This window comes from Passer domesticus, chromosome 2, assembly GCF_036417665.1.
Source record: "Passer domesticus isolate bPasDom1 chromosome 2, bPasDom1.hap1, whole genome shotgun sequence".
Taxonomy (NCBI): domain Eukaryota; kingdom Metazoa; phylum Chordata; class Aves; order Passeriformes; family Passeridae; genus Passer; species Passer domesticus.
Genome location: NC_087475.1, coordinates 6,942,533 through 6,966,829, shown reverse-complemented (window position 1 = coordinate 6,966,829; position 24,297 = coordinate 6,942,533). Strand labels below are relative to the sequence as shown.

General features: G+C 39.2%; 1 protein-coding gene across 15 annotated transcripts in view; it reads left to right on the top strand.

The window, feature by feature from the left end:
* KDM6A (lysine demethylase 6A) overlaps nt 1-24,297 on the top strand; it is a 150,178-nt gene that overhangs the window by 8,693 nt on the left and 117,188 nt on the right. The gene's annotated exons all lie outside the window — the stretch shown is intronic.

Sequence of the window (24,297 nt, the reverse complement as noted above, 5' to 3'; positions counted from 1 at the left end):
CACTAGTTTCAAATAACCAGTATTGAAGGTTAGTACTAGGATATTCAAAGAGCCAGCTTCTGGTTGCTCAGAACTGAGCTGGGAGGGATTCCAAGGGAAGATTCCATGCAGAAGGCTCTTCTGGAAGCATGAAACCAGTCCATCACCTTTAAAAGGAAGGGAAATAGGTAGGGTAAGAGATAGTCTTGTCTTAGCTGCCAGCTCCTGAGTCTGCTCAAAACCAAAAGAGGAGTGTACCAGGGATAGAAAAATGAACAAATACCCACTGAGAACTACAAGGGCATTGCCAGAGCGTGCAGAGGTGCAGTTAGAAAAATAAAAGCTCAGCTGGACTTGATATTGGCTGGAGCTGTCAAAAACTACAGGAAAGGATCATAAACAACAAGCACAGAGGGAAATGCTGGCCCACTATTAAACAGGAGAGGGGAATTAGTTGCCAACCAGTTGCTAAAAAGCCAGAGGTTCTCTGCACTTCTTTCACCTCTGTTTTTACCAGCACTCTTGGACCTCAGACCTTGGGAACAAAAATCCAGTTCCATGCACAGACCTACTGTCTTTGAAGGAATTATTGGGGTGTAAACTATTATAGGAGCTTGACTCCTACAAATTATCCATCTGAAGGTGTTGAGAGAGGTGGCTGGATATGCAAAGATTACAGGGAGGTTGCTCTCTGTAATCTTTGAGAAGTTATGAAGATTGGGGAATGTTCCAGAAGGCTCCTCTTGCCCTATCTTCAAGAAGGGTTTAAACAGGAATGCAGGAAATGATCAGTCCATCAGTACCTCAGTCCCAGGGAAAGTTAGGGTATGGATCCTGATGAAGCACATGCTTGGGAAAAGCTGGCGTGGATTCAGCAAGGGCAAATCATCCTTGGCAAACCTGCTTGTCTCCTAGCAGGGAGTAACCTGCTTGGTGTATTTGGAACTAGTGGTGGACGTTGTCTTCCTGGATTTCAAGCCTTCCCATGCTGTTTCCCACAGGTTCTTCCTAAAGAAACCAACGTGTTCTGTTCCAGACAAGGGATCTGGGAACTGGCTGGTGGGCAGCACCCAGAGCAGGGTGGGAAATGCTCCTTCTCAAACTGGCTACAAATGGGGTCCCCAGGGGTTGATATTGGGCCACTGTCTAACACCATCATAAGTGATCTGGATGGTGGGGTCAAGTGTGCCCTCATGAATTTTGCTCATGATGCCAAACTGAGTGGGGAGGTGAGCCTGCAGAAAAGAGAGCTGTCCTGGGTGGGCTGATGAGAGCTGTCCTGGGTGGGCTGATGAGAGCTGTCCTGGATGGGCTGATGAGAGCTTTCTGAAATTCAGCAAAGACAAATGTATATGGGAGAACATGATCCAGGAGTGCAGCACAGTCTGAGATCTTTCTGGCTGGGAAGCAACTCTGTGGAAATGAACCTGGAAGTCCTGGTGGATTTAGCTCAGTAAAAATGAGCTGTGTGCTGCTGTGGCAGAGGGAGACTGGGATGCTGGATTGCCCCAACAAAGACAAATTATAACTCATTGTACTCTACTCAGTGCTGGTCAAGCCACACCTGGAATATTTGTGTGCAGTTTTGGTGCCCACTAAACAAAAAAGATGTGGCCATGCTGGAGAAGGTCCAGAGAAGATGATCAAAGGACTGAGAAGCTGAAATGTGAAGAATGGCTGAGAGATCCTGGTTTGTTCAGCCTTGAGAAATGGAGACTTTGGGGAAGATGTTACCAGCTTGTTCCAGTACTTAAAGGCTGCCTACAAAGAAGATGGAGACTCCATTTTCACATTGATAAGACAAGATTTAATGGGTACAAGTTACTCCTGGGGACTAACTTCCTACTGACCACAAGAAAAACTCACAGAGAGACCAGTCAGCCATTGGAATAATCTCTCCAGGGCAATGGTGGGTTCTGCAGTGTTGGACACTTTCAAAATGCAGCTGGACAGTGTGCTGAGCCTTCTTGGCTAGCCTGTGCTTTTGCCAGGAAATGTTGGATCAGATGTTTTTTCACGTTAAAGGTGGTGCTGCTGCCTGAGAATGGTGAGAATTCACATCATTTTGGGAGTCACACACACCCCACCCAAGACTTCAGCTGCTGGGTCTGGAGTCCCTTTGCAGCAGGAGTGTGCAGTGATCTGGTGCATGGCTGCCCCTTCCAGCTCCTTGCTCCTACAGACTCTTGGACACACTTCGTCCTTTGAGCTTGACCTTGAGTTCCCTGCAGCAAAGAGTCAGGCACTGGATTTGTAAAATGAAATAATTTAATAGAGTAGCACAGCAGCAGGTCTTGAGCAGGGTGTCTGTGGAGGGGTACCCAGAACAAAGAAGTCCTTGGGCTTTTAGACCATTTTGAGGTGTGCTCTGATTCTGTGAATGAAGTTCATTTTGCAGGCTTAAAAACTGTGGAGGTCCTTTGAGAGAGATTTGGGAGGCTAGGGTGGGTCCTGGTTAGTGTGATATTGTTTCTGTAAGGAGTATTTATAAAACTCTTGCTACTTATGTTCTTGTGGAGAATGGAATTACCTGTGTTTGGAAGCACGGGTTTCCAGGACTAGATTCTATAGAATCACAGAGTGATTTGGGTTGGAAGGAGTCTTTAGTATTCCTGCTGTGGGCAGGGACATCTGCCACTAGACCAGGTTTCTGAAAGCCCCATCCACTGTGTCCTTGAACAATGCCAGGGATGGAACATCCACAACTTCTCTTTCTTCATGGAGAAGAGGAGGGATGGAATGAGTGCAGTGACTTGGCTTCCTCACTCTGTCTGAAGGAAGACCAAGTATTTAGTGAATTTACACTGCCACAAGCAGATGTGGGAGAAATTCAGATCTGAGCATGTGTGCAGCAGCAAGAACACCAAAGTTATGTTAGAAGGACTGTATATGAGAAAACTGAATGAAGGAAAGATCCTGAGGTATCTAGGTTGAGTACTTAATGAATATGTTCGAACCTATGACTACTGAAAATCAGGCCACCATTGATTTTAGGGGAGTGGAGAAATGAAGCAGTCTTTTGGGAAGGTTTTTCAGAATACAGTATTATAGTAAAAGGAAGAAATTTTCAGTTAAAATAAGTACAGGAAAGGTTGAAGAAGAATGCTTGGATGAGGTGTGAGGAAGAGAAGGAAACCAAGGAATTGAATGGGTGACTTAGTGATGCAGACCATTTGGGGGTGAGGGGAGTGGCAGTGTGAATCACAGTGTTTTTATTCTTTCCAGCAGCTGCCTGAGTCTTATGCTTGGTTACCATCTAAACATTACTGGTAAATTAAGTAGCATTTAAGAGTTTGATGGGGCTGGGGCCTGGTTCAGAAGATTTAAAAACAGGGTAAATGGGAACAAAACAAGTAACAAAATTGCAGAGAGTTTGTGTAGGGTGTGAAAAAGCTTAGAGTTATGTGTCTGAGTATAACAGAACTCTCTCCCATTTTTGAAATAAAAGTAAGATGTTGGCTGTGTTTTCTATGTCTTTATCTGAGGCTGCTGCTTCCCTTTTTTCCTCCTTATTCCTCAAGGAAGGGAAGAGTAAAGAAACTTCTGCTTCTTTCCTCAAGGTGAAAATGAAGCCAAGAGCTCTCAGGTGTCTGTTCTCAAGTCATGTTTTGCTGCCTTTAGATTTGAAGGATAAAGAAAGCTGAGCAAGTGTGGAAGATACAGATGGATATGTTGAAAGGGCAAGAAACAGTTTAAAGTGTGGAACTGAAAGCCTGTGTAAGGGAGAAAGATGCTGATCTAGGGAGTTTAACAGTACAGTTTAATAGAACAAAGTGTAGAAAGAGTGTAAGATAAAGTGGAAGGATAAGAAAAATGGAGAACATCCATTATCTAACATCATAAAGCATGTCATAGGCAACCTCTGGCAGGAGAGAAAAAGTGCAATGATATTGGGAAGAATAAAGAGCTGCAAAAATTATGTACATTGGTTGGTAAACTTCAGTGGAGCTTCTGGGCATGTTACAAATACTGTAACTAAGGGTAGATGTTACACTATGGTTCTCAAAGCTTTATTTGTTCTTAGTCTCTGGTGTGGTGCACAGAAATGTGTTGTTTTCCAAGTATTTTTAATCTCTCCTGGATTTTGATGGTTGGAAGGGCAGAGCCTCTGAATTTCTGATTTTTGTTAATATTTGAACACTGTAAGTTTTCAAGAGTGGGAGACTGAAAAATATTGAAGGACTATCAGATTTCAAACATTACCTGTTAAAATTATCAACAAATTAGGCTTACACGTCTTTTTTGCTTCTTAAATATATTTTTACTTGCTTTTAAGCAGAAATAAGTGTTCATTTGTTCCTTTTTTAATCAAAGGGTGAGGATAGTTTTTTATAATTTCTGAAAAATAAATTATAGTAGGCAACTGTTCAGCTGCTTCTGAATCAGAACAGTACATACTTCTTTACTCCTTGCTTAAGAAGAAAATATTTTTAAAAAGTATTGTGTATGAAAACAAAACTGGAAGCATCAGGCAGTACAGCAGAGATGTGTGTCTGAGCCAGCCTCTTTTGGTGTCTTTGTGAAACCCCTCAGATAGACTTAGAATCTTGAATATCCTGAGTTGGATGGGACCCACAAGGATCATCAAAGTCCAGTTCCTGGCCCCACACAGAAAACACCAAAAATCTTTGCCTGAGCATAGATCCACATCCTACCTTTAGTGTAGCAGCACATGAACTTAACTAACAAGTTATGCTTCTGTACTTGAGGGCTTTCTTAGCTCTGGTTACTGTGTGGAGAAAATTAATACTTGAAATGGCTTTAATGCCTCTTCTGGCTCTATATGGGGAGGATTTGGAGGTGTTAATGCTTATAGCAGAGTTAATTTTTGTTGCCTAAGTAAGATGAGATCCCAGAAACCATCAGAGTCCATATTAACTAATGAGCAGAATTAGGTTTCATTTTCTACCTTTAAAGGTCTCTGTTAACTTACAAGTTCATGTATTAAAAGTTTATTACTTCTGACAGTTTTCTGGAATTAGTTATATACTGTCCATCTTGGCTGAATTTGTGGGATTTTTTTTTCTCTGTATAGTCTCACTTCAAGTAATATTTACAGGTTTATTTGCTATAAATAATTTGAAAAAAAGTATTAATGGTTGAATGGAAGCCTGGAAAGGAGACATTTGCTATGTTAAAAAAGGAGGAGAGCATGGCAGAAGCTGAGTTGTAGCATGGAAATATATTGGAGGAAGATGTATTTGGGACAGGGGAAAGAATTATGGAAGATTGTGTAAGGGTTCCTTAGGTAATTGTGGATGGTGGGGACATGATCATTGCATAGGATTGCAGTGCCTGATTTTGGAGATTGTCTGCAGTGTAGATGTGTAAAAACTCTGAGGAAAAACATGGAATTAGAATGTTGCAGTCTGTTTATTCCCTGCCAGTAAAAATGCGGTCCTCTTAAATTGTGTATTTCTTTATGAGTTGATTTTCTTTCGTAGTGGTGGCTTGTTTTTTGCTTTTGAATGATAGAATGTTTTTCTGTAGTACCAGTTGCAAACTTGCAGCTTGCCCGCATTGTGGCCAAAAATCTGAGAACAATGACGGCTCCATTATGTGCAGAGAGAAAGGAACGATTGTACTACTCGCTTTTAATTGCTAATTAAGCCAAGTCCTTGGTAGTTTGAAAGAATGGAATAGTTTATGCCTTCCACTTTAGACCACTATTTGCTGCTTGGTTGTGGAGAATGATGGTGGGGGTAATTTTTATGATGATTTTTGGATAAAGGTGAAAATGCCTAAGAGCAGTCATTTTTCACAAGGAGCTCTGTGGATTCAGGGAATGTGTGGTGCCTGTGGAACTGAGGAGCAGCTTTGGACTTCAGTGCTGCTGGAGAAGGCCAGCCAATGTCATCTGCCCCATCCTCAAAATGTCAAAAAAACCCCCAAACCAAAAAACTCTGGGTTTTACTTGACTTCTCTGCTTCAGTTTCTATATCCAGTTTAAAGGTAATTTCAATTTTTCCAGACAAGCAGCAGGGGTCTTTTAGAAAAAGCTTGTTCATATTTTTGGATTATTTTAATTTGTTCTTGATTATTATTTTATTTTTTAAGGCCAAAGAATGAAGCTACCTTAGGTAGAGTGCAGCACTGATTCCAGTGCATTAGAACTCACTGACTTAAAAGATTCTTCAGTACAGCTAGGTAGGAATTTTCTGACTCCAGGAAACTCTGCTTCCAGAGGGATTGGTAAGCAGATATGCAGATTTACCAACTGAAACAGGAAAACAAGTTTCAACTACAGGTCATTTCACAACTTTTTCCTCAGGGCTTTCTCACTTCCACAGCCAGAACTCAAAAATGGAACAAACTGATTTAGAGCAATTCATTAATGAGTTGCTTAAGGTCTGTCAGGCTTCAGAGAGCTGGAAAGGAGAAGGAACACATTCCTGCTCCAGTGATTTCATTTTCATGGTTTTTCTGCAGTATTTGAGAACCTTTCCAGATTCCTCTCATGTCATGGCTGAAATGAACTCATTCTCATAAGGAGATTACCTCTTTCACTTGGTGCCTTGTTCATCAGCGATTTCTTTTTCTAAAGAACAACAACAAAAAAATATTGCCATGGAGTAGTACTTATGTTACCTGGTTTTAAGAATGAGTGTGCTGTCAAATTTGGACAACCTCTTGGTGTTGGTGTTCCCACGTGGATCTCAGGCTGTGCTGCTGTGCCTGTGCTGGCATTTCCTCTGCTCTGACAGGAGTTTCTCTCTTGGCATCACTGCACCATCACCTGCAGTGTCACAGTCAAACCCCCTCAGAGCTCTGTGCTGCTGCTCTGGTTGAAGGGCTGTCCTAAGGTATGTGATTTTTTTTTTTTTCCCCTCATGTCTGAACATGTTAGAGCTGGTTTTTGTGAAGCAGCAGTGGTGTCTGCAGCTGGGGCCTGCATGTGCTGTTGGGAAATGAGTTTTGTAGATGAGAGCTGCAGTGTGAGAGGCATGACCAGTGTTATTTAGGTGGCAGGTAGAGGAACGTTATTAAACATCAGATGCATTTGTAGGATGATGCAACATTTATGTAATTTGATAGTGCTTGTTAAATTGGTAATCATTTGTGTAGAAGAAATTCACATTTTCCCAAGAAATTAAGAAACAGGTGCTGGATGGGTAGGTGAAGGTACTGTGATACTGCCTCTCCTTCCACAGTCAGATAAGAGAGTCAAATTAATTTAATTGCTACTTCTGAATAGTTTTGGTTCTTAGTGTAAAGCTGAATTCTATTCACTTTTTGAAATGCACATTTGAAGTGAAATGTTGCATTTTCTTCCTACATATGAATCAGAACCTTGGCATTTGATTGTCCCTTTGGTTGGACCTCTTGCTTTGCAAGAACTTAAAAGGAAGATTCCCTTAGTTTTGGAGAAGGAGCTCCTCCTGGGAGGCACAGTTGCACAGCACTTGGGGATTCAGCAGGAATAAAGGGAAGAGTTTCCATTGCCAAGTGGCATTTAGTGTGGGAGAGTGCCCATGGGTTTGCACTTACATGTCTGTGTGAAGCTGTAAATCTGTGTGAGTTGTCTTGTCTTTGACTAAAGCTCCATTGCTTGTGTAATGTTGCCCTCCTAACCTCTCCAGCAAGTTAACAGATTCAGTTTTTTGTGTGTCTCCCCATCATGTTATCATTGCCCCCTGCATTTTTAGATCTGGCTATCTTAAATTTTGTAAGCATCTGGCCTGCTGTCACATAATTGTAATGATGTGTGGTGTCAGTCATAAGTTTGCACATAGTAGTCTGAAGAGATATAGGAGGGGGAGATATGCATTAATTCTAGAAAAAAATAGTTTCAAACTGTTTATTTTCAGCATTACTAAATTTTCCACCTTTCCCCAGCTCTACTACTATGCTTTCCCATTAATGTATGAAGAAATATGCAAAATTAACCCAATTAATTGTAATAGCACATCTTAATATATACATATCTTAGATTTATGCTCAACAGCTTTCACTTGGATGCTGTCATACAAGTATTTAGTGTTTTGTTTCAGTGCATGTAGCCTGCATTATTGTGGAGAAATCCCTTTAATTTAGTGTCATCTACTTTTAGGCAGGCAGACTGCAAAAACTGATGTTGTGTCTGAGCTCTTAGAGGTCCTTGCTCTCAGTGGAGGAAATGTTAAGACCTCACCACTCTCTACAACTCCCTGAAAAAGAGTTGTAGCCAGATAGGGGTCGGTCTCTTCTCCCAGGGAACCAGGGTTGGTTTTTTTCAACCTTAAACAAGGTTTTCTCTTGGGTCACATCATTAGGTGAGGAAGTTATTTTATGCTAATTGTCTCACATGTTTGACTTCTATAACCAGTGGGAGGAGGATCTCCCAAGATTTTGGGAAGCAGCTTGTATTTGTGTCATGAATGTTCCAATTAATTGTTCAGTCTAGATACAGAACTCTAAAATATGAAAGTTTTTGCTTCTGTCAGGCTGTATAGGAGGTGAAGGAATAATCAGAATGGAGAAGGCTTGCAATGCTAAACTCGGGTTAAAAAGCCATCCCTGAGGGGGATCCCACCCTGTACTGGAATTTTTTTTCTTTTTTGTTTTGAGGCTGCTCTAAATTGCACGCCTCCCATGTCTGATGTTTGCCTCACCTGGAGATCTGTAGGTCAGATACAAACTGACCTATTTGTTGCATCTGGCACATGAGGTCATGGAGTAGGTGACTGCTGATGGTGGGAAATGAGTTGCTGGAAATGAAGGAGATGCAAACTGAGCCTTCTGGGGAAGTTTTGAATACAGCCCATAAATCCCTTTAGCAGAGTTTTCAGGAGAATGAAGGAATGTTTGAGAATTGCACAGTATCATTTACCTAGCAATGGCTTAGCCACAGGTAGTCCCCCTGGAATGCAGCTACTGAGATTGTTGTAGTAAAATAAGGATTTTTTCTTTTGTGCTTCCTCTTCCCTGAATACTCACTATTAACAGCAGAGAATTTTGGACCTTCCAGACTGGTCTAGCAAGACTATTGGAACCAGTGAATGAGGTTGTGCCCAAGGGCATAAATTTAACTCTGACTTCCATGAGTGACACTTTTTTTTCCAGGTCTGTAATGTGCATGTGCCCTTTGCCCCTGTCTGCACCTGAAGCAGAGTTGCTCATATCACAGTTCCTAGGCTGTTTTCTGGGAAGACTCAGCTTTGCTTTTTTCCAAACTTGTTTTTCCCCATATTCAGTGATCCACCTACCTATGCCAACTTTGAGATTTGCTGTCTGGTGCAGCTGCTGATGGTTGTGATGGCTGCAGTGTCCCTGAGCCCTCTTCCTGCCTCTGGAAGACAATGCTAAATAAATCACAGTGGATTTCTTATGGCACAGAAATGCTTTCTCATTTCATCATTAGCAGTCAGGCTCAGGACATTCCTCAAGGGAAAAGCAGAATGTAACAGTTCATACTTTTTTTGCTTAATACCTTGACTGTAGAGTACTGATGCAGCTGGAATACCAATAGCTGCTTTCCAGTGGCCCATGTCACATCTTTGTGGGCAGAACTCTGTGTTTCCTGTTGTCAGGACATTATTTTGTTGCTCTGAGCCTTCTGGGAGGCCTCACAGAAGATTCTGCTTGCTAACAAGCTATGTGTTAAATTTTATTGACAAAGGTCTTTTCACTTTGTATTTTTATACTTAGCATGTCATGCTGCAAACCTGTTTCACCAGCTTAGAGCTACAGTTTCTATTTAAAAGGTGCATTTTGTATAGATAAACTGTACAAAAATAGTGGTAGTGATATCACTATCAGTAGCTTTCACTGTGATCACTGGAGACAGTGGTGGCTTTCTGATAGTGAAAGCAAGTAGGAGCGTTAGGACATCAGCACTTTGCTAATTTTAAAACACCACACCATATCTAGACTTGGGTTGATGAGAATGGGTAATAAATCTGCTATTTAATTTTTGAGTTTTGTACAAGAATGACAGCAGAACCCAACTGTAATGCTGCGTTTTACTGGATCTGCTAATGCTTTTGTCATTTGCTTTTGATCTTGTTGATAATATTTCTGTTTTTGAGAGAAAAATTGGCATTTCTTTGCTTCTGAGAATTAAGATAATTTTGAAATAATAGGTGGCAACAGCTGCATGTATGTGTTTTGGAAAAAGGAGCAAGTCTGAGTCTGAAAGTCTGAAGCCTACGAAGCAGATAAATGATGCAGCAGAAAGTGAATTACGTGTGTCTGCTCATCTGAAAGTGGGTGGGGAGAGCATCTTTGTTAAAAAAAAAAAGCTATGAACCATTACTTGGAACACACATAAAGGAACATGGGACTGTAGTTTAGTGTTGCAGATCTTTTAAAAATGTGTGACCAGGGTGATTGCTGAGGGCTTGGCTTTTTTGTAGCATGTTGCTGTTATCTCTGGAGGTCAGAGAGCTCAGTCTTGGTGCTGTGCTGTGGCAGGCTGGGCACGAGACATCCAAAGATGTTCAAGAAGTGATATCCAGTCTTATTGCTGTGGGGGAGGGTGGTGTTTGTTTGTTTTGTTGTTTGTTACCTCTTCATTTGTTAACAAAGTTACGAATCACCATTTATTAATTTTCTTCAAAACCATTTTCATTTTCTACATGATGTTTTGAAAGCGTGTCGCAGAACATGTAATGCTGCTGAGTTTTGGTGAATATTCTAAAAGAATATTCATTTTTCATTCCTCTTTCATTTTTCTTCCCTGGAGTGTTGTTAAGCTAAAACTCTTCTTGAAATTTTGTAGAATATTATTTCACAAGAGGGTTTTGAAAAGCAATAGTCTTGGTATAAAAGAAAGCTGGAAAGCTGGTTTGTATGAGCATGGAAAGCTTTGGTTGTTTAAGTGATACTGATATACCCACAGTGTCAGTACTTGTCCTTTGGTCATGCTGAAATTAAAGCCAGAATACTTTCTGAAAGACCATAAGATGTGGGTTTGGTTCTTAAAAAATTAAATATATTTGCTGAAGAATTACATTCCTTCATTAATTAATATTTAAAATGGAGATTCTCTAGAGACTCCAAGTGCTGATCCTCACACGTATTTATGTTGGTGGAGCTGGGCAGATAGCAGATACTGTCTGTGGGTTTTGGTTCTGTGCTTATTCTCTGTGTCTGCCTCTTTTTCTGGACAGTAAAGATGTGGTGGTTCAAAATATTAAGGAGTTAATTTTACCTAAAGTTTCTCAAATACTCTTACTCAGAAGTGCCTCAAGGGCATGAGCCCTTTGCTTAACAATTCAGCTCTTTATAGTCAGGATTGGTATTGGTCTGTTCTCACTTGAATAGAAATTGTTTCAAAACTTGTGCAGACTCTTTGAAAAGGAACACAAAAGAATACGTAGGTTTGTGTGAGAGTTTCTGGTTTTTTTTTCAAGCCTGTCCCTTCACATTGCATGTGGCTGTGTCACAGATACACAGGTATATGTAATGGCATTATATTTGTGAAAATTGCTGTCCTATATGTGATACCAAAGAGTACTTAAATGAACCCTTTTGCTTCTGCTGTTACATTTAAATACTATTCAAAAGCCTAATTGTCTCATTCTTCAAATACTTTTTGAATTTTCAGTCTAAAATGATACATTTGTTTGGCAACGTTGTTAGATTGAAATAGCTCTTCTCTTTCCCTGGTGTGTGTCCTGTTGGTATTTGTAAAGTTATAGTAGCTTTTGATTTCCTAAGGTAAATAATTTGAGATGTTTAGACTTACTTTTACAAGAGAGACTCCTCTTTCCTCTTACCCCTACAGTTCTTGTCTAAATTTATTTAATTTCTGCTGAATGTGGGGAAATTGTATAGAATCTGCTGAGATGGTATCAATATCTCTGCTTTTAAAACAGGTTTTTCTCTGTCTCTTCTACTGCAAGAGCTTGGGAGTCTGAACTGAAACTATCAGGAAGCAGATTCAGAGCAAGATGGTTCCCTGCATTTCTTCTGTGAACTGCTGGCTGTCCAGTGTTGTTAGTGTGAGATGAGTGGACATGGTTTTAGAAAGTGGTAGGGAAAATTAATGGAAGGAAAATCCATCAGGAGCATTTCCCATCTGTGCCCAGGAATTTTCTGAACTTAAATTGATGTAGTCTGGAAAAATATAAAGTAAAAAAAAAAACAAAACCCACTGTATGCTAACCTCTTTCTTTTGCTGTTTTCTCAACAGGGTTAACGTAAAAGCTGTGCTTATTTTTTAGTATTGCTGTTTTAGTCCATGTCCTGCTCAATTAAATAGTGAGACAGGTTGCTGCACAGGGCTGACTATTGATCTGACTTATTGTCATCTTATTTTAACTTTGCTAGAAGTCTATCCTCTGTTGAGCTCCAGAATCCTTTGTGCTTTGTTTTATCTGCCTTATGCTGGCAGCACATCCTCATCTTGGTTTGTTGACTTATAATCCAGTAATTAATGTACGTGGGATTTTTTTTCCCAGTACTTTCAATAAGCCTGTCCCAGAGTTCAGTCTCTTACGTGGCTGTATAATGTTTTACTGCTACGTGTCTCCCTGACTGCCTTCCAAAAGCCATCTGATGGGTGGGGTTTGGAGTTGCAATGTCCTTACCTCATTTACAGTTGATAAACCTAAAACAAGACTGTAAATTCAGTCCAAAGGCCAGTATCTTATCATGGCAAATTATGGAGGTAATTATAGGATGATAGGCTGCCACCAATAAATGTAGTTAATATTACAGCAGTTCTTCTTTTATGTTGAATTTTGTGCACTTAGACACTATAAAATTACGTGTGAAAATGGATTTTAGGTAGAGGTTCTCCTGACTCACGAGAAAAAAGAAAGCACATTGAACTGTTGAATGTGAAACAAGTGCAGGAGACTGACCCAGAGACTCAAATCTCATGCCATTGCTGCACAGGATGAATAAATTCTGACAAATTTATTTGCTCCTGCTGCATATTGTGCAGTTAGAGCAGAAAGGAGGATGAAGTTGAGGCTGTGCTCCTTTGTGTGTGCCTGTGTGAGAGGGACCGGCATGGCATGAGCAGCCACATCCCCACACCTGGCAACGTGTGCAAGTAAAACCAGCATGAGCTTCAAACTTTGTTTTGATGTTCCACAAAGGCTTGGAGTTTTTCAGTTTATCTCACAACAAAAGAAGTTTGACATATATTTTCAGCATACTGGAGTTTATGGAGTTTTCCATGCATTGGACAGCAGCTCAGGCCTTGCCTGTCTGGAGTTTTTCCCTGTGAGCCACCTGCACCTCAGGAGATGCCAGTTCTCCATCTGTGGCCTAAAGACAACATCAATATTCTCTTCCACATGTGCAAGTGTCATTTATGTTTCCAAGTTTAAGCATAAAGGTTACCCACCTCCTGTTGCTTTTACAGGACAGGCCACAGGTGGTCCAGAATGATGAGGTTTGCTTTTTTTGGATGTAAAAAAAAATCTTACTTCAGAAAGGAATGAAAAAAGAGCCTTTTGTACTACAGTTGACACTTTAAAATAAAGGGCCTAAAAAGATTGACATTTGGGACTGACTTGCTTGCTACCCTTCTCCTTTTATGATTATTTGAAAATGTGTTTAATTTCAATTTGGTACATTTTCAACTGTTCTTAAACTTTCTCACCTTTGTATTTTTTCCTCCTCCCCAGACATTCCCTGCAGAGGGATAATGATTTGTTCTCTTAGTGGCTGGCATGACTGAAGTGATTATTGCCTGGGGATGCTTGTGTTGGGTGGGTGGTGATGGGAGGCTCTTGTGCAGCCTGCTGGAGTAGGGATGAAATGGTGACAGTGGAGAAGGTGCTGTCCTTCAGGGCTTGAGTCAGTTGTGATCTGCTTTCCTTCTCTGGCATTCCCCTGTGACAAAAGTTTCATCTCTTACTTGGTGTTCCCTCTCACTGCTTTATTTTGTCTGAACTTTTATTTGCTGCTCCCCTGGTTGTGCCCAGTGTACTCTTAGAACTTAATTCAGTGTCTGACTCTGCTGTTCTTGATTCAGAGATTTTTGTGGTGTTCTGCTGTTTTCCTTGTTTCGTCTCTAGGGGAATTGCTTGCTCATAGTGACACAATGTTTCAGCAGAGATATTCCAGTGTATAGTGGAGTATTTCTGTTTGTTAAGTAAGATGAATGAAACCTGCGTGCACCTTTCCACATATACTTTCTAATAATGATGAATCCAACTCTTTGGGACCAGTAATTGAAAAACAATCCAGTCTTCTGTGGAAATGAGCCTTTCCTGCATTGTGAAGAGTTCTTGTTAGCTGTGGTTGACACACTGGTGTATTCTGTCAATTCAGAGATCCATGCTCAGGCCACTTGCTGAAGTGTGAGTGCTTTGAAGTTGAATTTATTCTGTAAACAAAGATAGATTACATTAGTGACAGTGAAATGGGAGGCAGGGCTGTGTCCTGTTCATCCAAAATCTTAAAAAGGAAGACAGTCAACATTTTAGTGTTAAGAAACTGTACTTTTAATAGAAATTTTTAGTGACTTTATGGCTTTGGGTCACAATTTTGGTGCATTTTTTTTTTGCAGTATCAAGTTAGTTGCATTTTGGAAACTATTGCCTGTAAAACTGCTGAGGTTCATTCTAAGGTTTGACATTAATATATAATTGAAATTGTTGCCTGCCACTGTAAATAATATCAGAACTGATTGTTCATCTAAAGGCTCAAGTCATGGCAGCTTTAGCTGAAGAGAACTTAGGAAAACACCTTCTCTCGAGTGAGTCCTGTGGAATATGGCATGTTCATCAAAAGAAAACCTTCTCAACAAATGGCTGATGTATAGAATTAGATTATTTCTAGCATTATTTCATTCTAAATGTAAACATTACAGTAGTGTCTTATAAGGGACTCTTCAGAGGTGTTTGGTGTATGAGCCTCGTTCACATCCTCGTTTAAGAATGGTGCCAACAGAACTTCTGATGTTCAGTGCTGATCCTCACAGCTCTTTCAGGGTACTCTCTCCTATTTTAAATTTTTGGTTGTGGATTTCACACCTCAGTGGGTTTATAAAATGCTTTTTAACAATTTGATCATTGTTTTAAACATTTTTGGGTTTTCTCCCTGGTTGTGAGAGATGAGCAGTGTTAGTGCTTAGAGATGCTGATTTGGTCACGTAAATGCTGGCTTAAAGATTTGGTTTCCATACAGTGCAATCCACATTGTGCCATCGTTTATTCTACAAATAGACATTTTTAAGAAACAAAGGGCCATTAGCTATTTTGTGTTTGGGACTGGTGTATGTAATGAGCAGTGTGAGGTTTGTGGATTGTGTGTAAACTTCTAATTAAGAGAAGTGCACAAGGTTGACTTTCAGAAATGAGCATGTTCAGGATGTGTATTGCTTTTCCTAAAGTGTGGTCACTCGTTTTAAAGGCAGTTATTTAATAAACTCATAAAATTCTATGGGTCAGGGTATGTGGTAGTGAAAGGTAGGCCCAACAGAAGGGGATATTGTACTTTTTCTAGTTGGGCAATGTGTTAAAGATTCCTTGGATATCTTTGTGTTGGAAGGAACATTATCATCATGATGGAACTGAGAACTCATAACTGAATCTGTTTAAGTACTGTGTTTGTAGTGTTCTGCCAAGGCAGATGGTGGTGTGCCCGAACTCCCCAGTCAGTACTCCCCCCTAATGGATTGCAATTTTCTTTATCCAGCTGTTTGTTTTAACACAAAATCCTTCTTTTCTACCCAAGGTCATGCTGTAATTGTGGATGGGGAAAGGATGGCTGGAACAGAATTCTCTATATAGGTGGAAGCTTAGTGTCTGTCATTCTGCCTCTGTCCTGCAGAGAATTGTCATGGTCACTTTTGGCTTAAAAGTGAGGTTGACTCTGGAATCTGGTACCTATGGCACTTGTGATGAGTATGGACAACTCAAATTTAAATCCTTGTTTTAAATAAAGTGAAGCCTTGAATCTTGATCTTTCTAGATTTAAGTCCTTAGATGGTATAGTTTTAATGATAGAGATGGTTTTAATGTGCTGGAGTTTCTTGTGAATTTTTTGTGCATCCCATTTCCCTCCTAAAATAGAATTGATTTCTGACCTGCTGCACTTACTAGGAACTTAAACTTTTGAAGCTGTCTCTGTTTTCTACTTCAGTAGTGTCCAATACATACAGGATAGATGGAGAATTGGCATTAAGCTTCATACATAAATGTTTTACCGCTTGGTATTTTTTAATGTCCATCTGTATATTGGATGTCAAATTTGATAGGGCTTGGGAAGCATTATTCAGGAAGGAGATCTTACATCCAGCTCCAGGGAAATGTTAATGAAAACAGTCTATAGTGACAACCTGCCCAGCTGTTCACCCTGCAGCTGCAGGAGTCTTTAGCATGTTTTGCCTGTGACAGTCCTCGATCAGGTTTTACTTATCAGAAGAATCTGCTGGCCAGTTCCCAAGCAAAGTTTTGGATGTATTGTCATTTTAGTTGGTGTTTAGTGCACATTCTGATGAAAATGTATACTAGTAGCTAAAATAATTTGGATTTGGGCTTGGGCTTTGTAATGCATAAATGTAAAATCTGAAATCTCTATGAATACACTTCCTCTGTTACTGTCACAGAGCAGAAATAGACATTTATTCTTTCCTGGAATGAGATTCCACCAGAAAGTTCATTCAGAAGTGGTGCTACTCATTAGCTGTGGACTGTATCCAGAGGATTGTATTCCTCCTATTTCCTCATTGCAATTTCTTTTTGTTCAGATAGCCACACGAGGTGGGGAAAGGTGAGGCATAAGGCTGGGTGTTTGCTGGCATGAGCACACAAGGGTTCCAGCTCTTGATGGGAATTATTGTGGTGCTTTTCAAGGTGTTTTCTGCGCAGAAAGTTCTCCTCCAAAACATTTTCCATGCAGGCTGGTTTTCATGCACATTTGGTTATGTTCCAGTGTTGCTCATTTTTATATGTGAGCATAATTGGGTAAGCATAATTAAGCAGCCACAGAGGAGAAAATATGAATGGCTGTGGAAAAAGGAATGTGATATGTGGATTGTACCTAATATGGGAGATTTCAGTGATGGGATAAAATCCTTGGGGTGGATCCTTCTGCTGCACTGGCTGTGCTAACTTTAAAAGTGCCAGCATTGTGAGACTCCTTGAAATAGTGATATTTCAGTATTTAAAACCAGGTTCATTCAGTTTAGATTTTTTTTTTTCCTTTGTGTCTTAATGTGCTTTTACCAATTCTGTATCTCCTGTGGTGCTGAAAATTCCACACTTCCCACCCTATTAGCATTAGTTTTTACACTTTCTTTATGAAACAGCTCCTGACCCATTTTCACTTCCATTCTTCTAAAATAAGTCATCTTTTCCTTGTATTTTCAGACTAAGCTACCAGCCATATTATTTCTGAGTACCAGGCCACCTTTAGTGCTTGAACCCTTCTGGGACTGAAGTTTAGACTGGGCAGATTTAGCAGAGCAATTGGTGGTAGCTTTTAAATGTTTTTTAATAGTTGCCTTTATAAATTGCCTTGTATTCAGACAACACAGAAAAATCATTCTGTTAAGTCTGAAACTAGGTATTTTCACAAATATATATTCATTGTGTCAGTCTTGGTAGACATTGTCTTGTGCATATTATGTGCATTGTTTTCTATTTAATACCTCTTTTTTTCAAGTTCTTTATTCTTTGTTTCATTGTCATTCTTATGCTTGGTGCCTGATAGTGTTACATTTCCAAAGACTTGTGCCCAGATCCAGAGATATTTGCATAAATAAGTTATTCTGATCCTTTTTTCCTTAGGTAAAACAGGCAGCTGTTAATGCAGATTCTGGCTTTATTTGTGGGTGGGTTTCTGTGTTTGGTTGTATTTTTCTGTGTTGATTTTAATTATATTTCCAAAATAATTAATCCAATGAAAACAAAACAAGCTATTTTTTTATGTCATATCTTACTTAAAATCTGTATGAGACTCTGTAGACTCCTAGATAAAACTGGTTTAACATATTAAAAAAAAGATAGCTAATGTTGATAGATAAATTTAAGTGTTCTGAAGTATGATGTGCCACACCTCATTTGTGATATTCTGTGTTGGTATAGGTGAGAATTGCTAGAATAAAATCAGATTTAGTGGTCTTGAATTTTAGTGTGTGCTGAACTATTCATGAGCTTGAAAAATTGCTAAATTAAGGTGCTGCAATTCTACTTGAAATAGACTTGCTGTGGTAAAAATAGCCAAAAAGATGTTCCTATAGTCTCAGATAAAAACAATATTCCAATTGCCTATTAAAAAAATCTACCGCCACTTGGAAAAAAAAGAAAGTTACTTTTGTGTGTTTGTGGTTTTTTGGTAGAGATTACCTGTGAAGGATTTTGAATTATGAAATTCCATATAAAATTTGCCATAATCTCCTGAGTCACCTGATTATGAAGTACTTTTAGGGACAGAATGGAGGTGATTCTGTTTGCTAATAATTTAGAATTTCTAGAAATGATGTAGGTGTGTGTGTATGTACATAGACATTGATATTTGTAAATTCATTTAACTGTATTTAAAAGAAATAAGAGGATTGCATCCTCCAGGTGGACTGAGAATTAATGCAGAGTGATTCACCACATAGACTCCAGTCAACAAATTTTTCATAAAATCCAGTTGGTTATGGACACTGTCAGCTGCAAAGAACTAAGCTTCCTGTATTTTATGTATGTAAACTATTTTTAATATGTAAACTATTGAGTTTGCATCTGTCTGACAGAAAACACGTGTCAAGAACGTCTTGCAACTGTTCTGTATTCAGGGGAAGCAAGTTTGGTTTTTCACTCTCTGCTAAAATGTCACTTTTCTCCATTTAGTCATTGATTTGCATGGATTCTGTTTTGTATTCTGTTCTGCAGTTCTGTGCTTTTTATGAAGCAATATCCCTCAGTTTTCAACAATAATTGAGTTCATGTTAATTTTCCCTTGTAAACTTAGCAACCTTGACCTTACTTCTGCTGCTTTTATTATGTCATCTCTCATCTACCTTAGACAATCTGAACAAAAAATATTTGTTATATCTTCAGAATAATCTGGAAGCACAAAAGTCTTAGACTACAGCAGTGGCTTTTAAAGGAAATTCATGAAAATTGTGACTATCAGGCTGTGCACGTAGCTCATGTGTGCAGCTGCTTTTCTTTACTGCCTGCACTGTTTATTCTTGTATCCTGTTTCATGAAGCATTAGTCATAAGAAAATAAATTAGCCAAAACTGATGATAAATTTCTTGAGAAATGTTTTGAGGAGGATCAGTTTCTGTTTTTCCATACTAATTGTCTTTGAAATGATGAAGACTTTGATCCTAAGTGTTACTAGCAGACTAGAATAAGCTCACAACATTCCAATATGCCATAGAATTTTTGCAAGAACAAAGTTACTGGAGAGGTCAGTTCATATTTTTGCTTCTTGAGGCCTGAATGTTTTGGGGTCTGAGCATATTTGTGTCCAGCAAGCTTGCTTTCAGCACTCCTACTGAGGCTTTTGAAATAGCATAGTCCATACATGAAATACAAGCAGAGTAAATGTGTGAAATTGAGAGAGAAATTTTATAACAGAATATGAGTGTTGCAAATACGGAGCATATAAAGAGGCTTTGAAAGCTGTAGTGGGAATTGCTATTGAATAAGAAAGTAAAGGAAGTTAAGGATATTGTGCCAATACATAATATGAGAGCCTTCAGTGGAGGATCTGCTGCATTAATCTAGGTTATCTTCAGTCAAATAAGAATGGTGTGCTTTTCTCTGCAGAAGTAAATGAGATGTTCTTGTAAATCATCTACAGCTCGGTAGATGATGTGTATCCAGCCAGTCATTCATGGGGGAAAATAGTTTAAATTTCTGAAGCATTCAGGCTTGTTTGTTTTTTTCTTTGCTTGGCTGAATCGAGCCGTGTTCACACCCCCATTGCTGCAGAGCAGGAGCTGGAGCTTCACCTGGAGGTTCTCTTGGTGGTACCAAATTATTGTCATTGTTGTTAGCAAATTGCGTGTGCATTTTGGTGAATTGTGGCAAGGAGGAAGGGATGGGAAAATAAGCCTTTCAGAGGCTCCTCGGTGGCACTGAGGGAGGGAGAAGGAGCCCAGCACACTCACACACACTTGTGCCTTCCTGGTGTGTAGGTGCCCCTCGGGCTGGCCAGGGTAGATGTGTGATTGTCCACGTGGCTGCTTTCTTTTCCAGAAGGATAAAATACCAGCTAATGAACATTCTGGTTTTATCCATTACTGTAGCGTGTATTTTGTTTATCGAGAGTGTGCTGATGTCTCCCTCTCCAATTTCCATGTGGAATCTCACTTCTCATTACCTGCTCACAAAGCTCATCCAGTTGGGTCACTGGAGGCACAAGAAAAGGAAGCACCCACCCCAGCTTATCTACATATAAAATAGTGTTTAATGTTGTGAAATTGAGGGGTTTAGGAATTTCTTGAAGCTTTGAATTTGTGATTTTACACTGTATTGTCTGCATTGAAGTGCTGTGTTTTTCTTGAGCAGTTAATTTATTACCCAGTAAAATTCAAATAATTTCTCTCAGTGTATGTTACTGCCTGGTTGTTGCCATGTTAACAATTCAGATTGCTGGCTTCTTGCTTCCCTGTAGTTGCCAGGTTTTTTTTTATGCTTTAAGTAAAAATTGCTGACTCAGTGTACGCCTCCATTTTCATATCATTAATATATTAAAGAATTAATAGTAAATATTTTATCACATTTGGCTGTTTAATCCTTAGTTTCATTTTGGTCAGTCATGCTTGTCATGATTCAGAAAGGATAACATCACGTTATCTTCTTCAGAAACAATCTGAACAAGCTGTATTGATTTTTGTCCTTTGTTTAATACAGTTTTTTAACAGTATTTTGAATTTGTGCTGTAAAATACAAACAGTTGCAACCCATGGTAACGGTAGAGTTTTTTCCTCATATTAATTGAAGTAGAAATAACATGGTCCTTTTTATTTATAAAGCAGAGCTGTAATGTTTCAGTGAGTCCTGTGTACAGTATTTAGAATTCTGATTTCATCTCTTGGATTTATCAGTTTGGGTTGGGTATATTTATTTATTTTTTTAGGGTATATTCTCAGCTCTAGTGACTTTCATTCATGAAATGACATCATATTAATAATGACCAAAATTGGCATTCAGTTTATGGTTTTGGGGCTGTATTTTGTGTGTATGTGTGTGTGGTTTTTTATTATTATTTGTTTTTTGGTTGGTTTGTTTGTTTTTTGTGAGTGTGAGGAAGAAATGGTTTTGAAACAGAGGGGGAAAAAGAATCCTGTTCCTTATCCATTGTAATGAAAGTAGGGAACACACAGGGATCTGGTAGTACATTTTCAAGGTGATTCTGGAATTATTTCTTCCTTTTGTGAACAGATTTTGCTGCCTTTCTGTGAGTTGGTGAATACACTGAGCCTCTTTCTTCCCTGTGCTGTATTTAAAGGTGTCCCAAGAATTGACAGTTGTATCTGTGCAATCAGGATGCCCCAGTCATGAACTGTGATGTAGTGAGAGGGAGTTTGTGTGACAATAGTGTATTGCTTTGGTTGAAGGTGGCAAACAACGTGAATATTGTTACTTTTTTAGTGTCATATAAGCCAGTTTCTTTTCCTGCAGCCATTCCTGCCTTGGTTTCCTGCTTCTGCTCTGGTTGCCACACTGCAAAGCAGCTGCGGGTGATTATTTTGCCAAGTTCCTAAATTCTTCAGGTTTCCCTTTTATCTTCTTGTAGCCTTGAACAAAGGGAAGGAAGTGTATGATGTTGTGTAGCAATCTTCCTTTTCATTTCAGGGTCTTTCTCTTTCTTGTTAATTTGTCAATACTGGCAATTCTCAAGGCTGACTCCATTGAATGCACTTAGAGATCCATACAGTGTGGAGAAATAACAATGCTTAAAAACCTCAGGGGTTTTTAACTTCCTTAGAATTCTTAGTGTCTCAGATAATTTAAATGTGTTATACAAGTAGTGCCATAGGTGGCCTTTGCAGTTAAAGAACCACTAAAATGAGATCTTTTGATTTTTCCTTCAAAGAAAACATAGACAGGTAGGTGCAGTTGTGACCTCCCTTTTACATCCATTCATTCAACAGAGACAAATTCTTACCTGTGCTGAAAAATACTTGTTACTTTGTAAAGATCTGTGTGGATGGGTGTGGTGGGGGAGAAAGTTTCTTGACCAAAACCAAAGTTGGGTAAGTTTTTGCCTGGTGACTCTGCCTTGACTGGGAAGAGCAAGAGCCACGCTGTGACCAAGCTGCTGATCCTGGGGCTGATTTGGTGTTCCCACCAAGGAAACAATGATTGCTTTTAGTTTCTCTTTCATTTTGTTAGAATGTGCTGGAAGAATTGAAAAAAAAAATTAATTTGAAACAGCCTTGTCAAGTTAAGTTTGCATAAATATGAGCGTGTTGCTGATTATGTTGCAAACCAGTTAGAGGTCAGCGGAGAGGGTTTGCATTAATGGTGTAATTGAATTGCTCTTACAGGAACAGATAATTTACAGTTAACTGTGGCTGAAAGGGGAAGTTCTGGTGTCTTAGGCCTTGTCTTGTGCTGGCATCAGTGAGATGGCTTAGCAGTGTCTTCAGTTTGTGCTCTAGCATAAAGGGAAAATTTGCCTCGTTGAGAATTGCTCTGAGCTGTGTGAGAGGCTTGGGCACAGGTTTTTAGATCCCTGCTACAGACAGTGCTTCAGTTATGTGTGATACCTCTTTTAATGAGGATTTACTTAAAAAGGGGCTGTGGGAACACTGAGGGTCCCCAAACACTTAAACGTTAAAGTGCATGTGATTTATAATTTCCCTGAACATCTGTACAGAAAAATCCTGTTACATTTGTTCATAAAGTCAAGTTCTCCTTAAACATCTGCAGCCTAATTCAGGAAAAAAGCTGTCCTGGCTTCCTCTCTAGTATTTATTGTAGGCTACCTGTTGTGGTGGTAGTTTCTGTATGCTCTGAATTGCAAAAGATAAAATACAAATTTAAGAAAATATCAAAATTTGACTATTTCTTCAGCAGCTTTAGCAGGTATTGCAAATCATCAGAAAAAGTGAAGCCTATCTACAAATCAAAGTGTAACAGTAACATCAGGGCACCATCAAAAATTGTGTTATGATTAGTACAAATCAAGAGATGAGACCAAAAAGTGGAGAGAGGAAGCCAAAAACAAGGTTCTGCACTAAGATATTTGCAGATGGGTTCAGCTGGTGAACCTGATGTTAGGAGTCAGTACATACAAAAATAGTGATCTTAAGAAATACACTTTATACCTGTGTGCTTTGCTTCTGATTTTAGGGATGATGTTCTTCAGATGGAGAATTGGCTGACTGCAAGAGGTGTTCATAGTGATGGGAATGAAATTAAAGGAGTTGTAACTTTGATCCATGGTGACAGGAATTGCAGTCCTTTCACTGCAGTTTGTTTGGGCAAAGCTTGCAAATACAAATCTAAATCTGGTATCTTCAGAACATGGCCAAATAGCTGCAGTTTGAAATATGTACTTTAAGTTTATGTAAAGATATTTAATGTTTTATTAAATCATTTTAATACCACATGTACACCCAAAGCTCTGTAGCAGCATAGCTTTGTTTTGATTCATCAGAACTTTGCCTCTGAAAACAGCCATAAAATAAGGCTTTTCTGGACTTGAGAGTAGGTGAAAGTATGTGCAAAGATGCACCCCAGTCTTGGGGTACAAACTATGACCCACTCAGAACAGATCAGATCAATAGTTGGGTTCTCCACAGATGTGTTTTAACTATTTCCGAACATTTCTTTTTGGGATTTTTTTTTTTTTTTGCATTTCTCATTTTGATGATTAGTAAAAGTGTACTCAAAGTAAATTATAAACATGGGCATGGCTACTGATTTAAATATTCAGCTTGTATCTCCCCCTCCTTTTGAATATCGAGTTTTAATAAAATCTCTTAAGAAAGCTCCTCATTTCACAGAATCACAGAATATGCTGAGTTGGAAAGGCCCCATGGTCTTTGATTACTGTCATGTCATGAAATCAGGGAGTTCATTATTGCAACCACATTTGAAACATACACCATAAATAGGTGAAAGTCATAGATTAACCAGCTGGAATTAGAATTTGTTGAAGTCTGTCTGGCTTTTGAGAACTGTGCTGGTGCAAGGACTTTCCCTCCCATATAAGTTTGTTCATCTGCTTCAGTTCAATGGCTGGGAAGTTCAGAAAGTTGGGAAAGTGATTTTATTAATTTATTTTCTCATTTCCAAAGTGTAAACAGGGTCAGGAGGTAAATAGGGTCATGAGCTAAGGATGCAATAGGTTAAAGATCCTGGCAGTTACAGTGAATAGAAGGTGTCAGTTCAGTTGTTAAAAATGTGTGTTCATAGCACAGAACGTTCTTTGCTTCTGTGTGTGTCACTTAAAAAATGGGGTAAATTTTCTCAA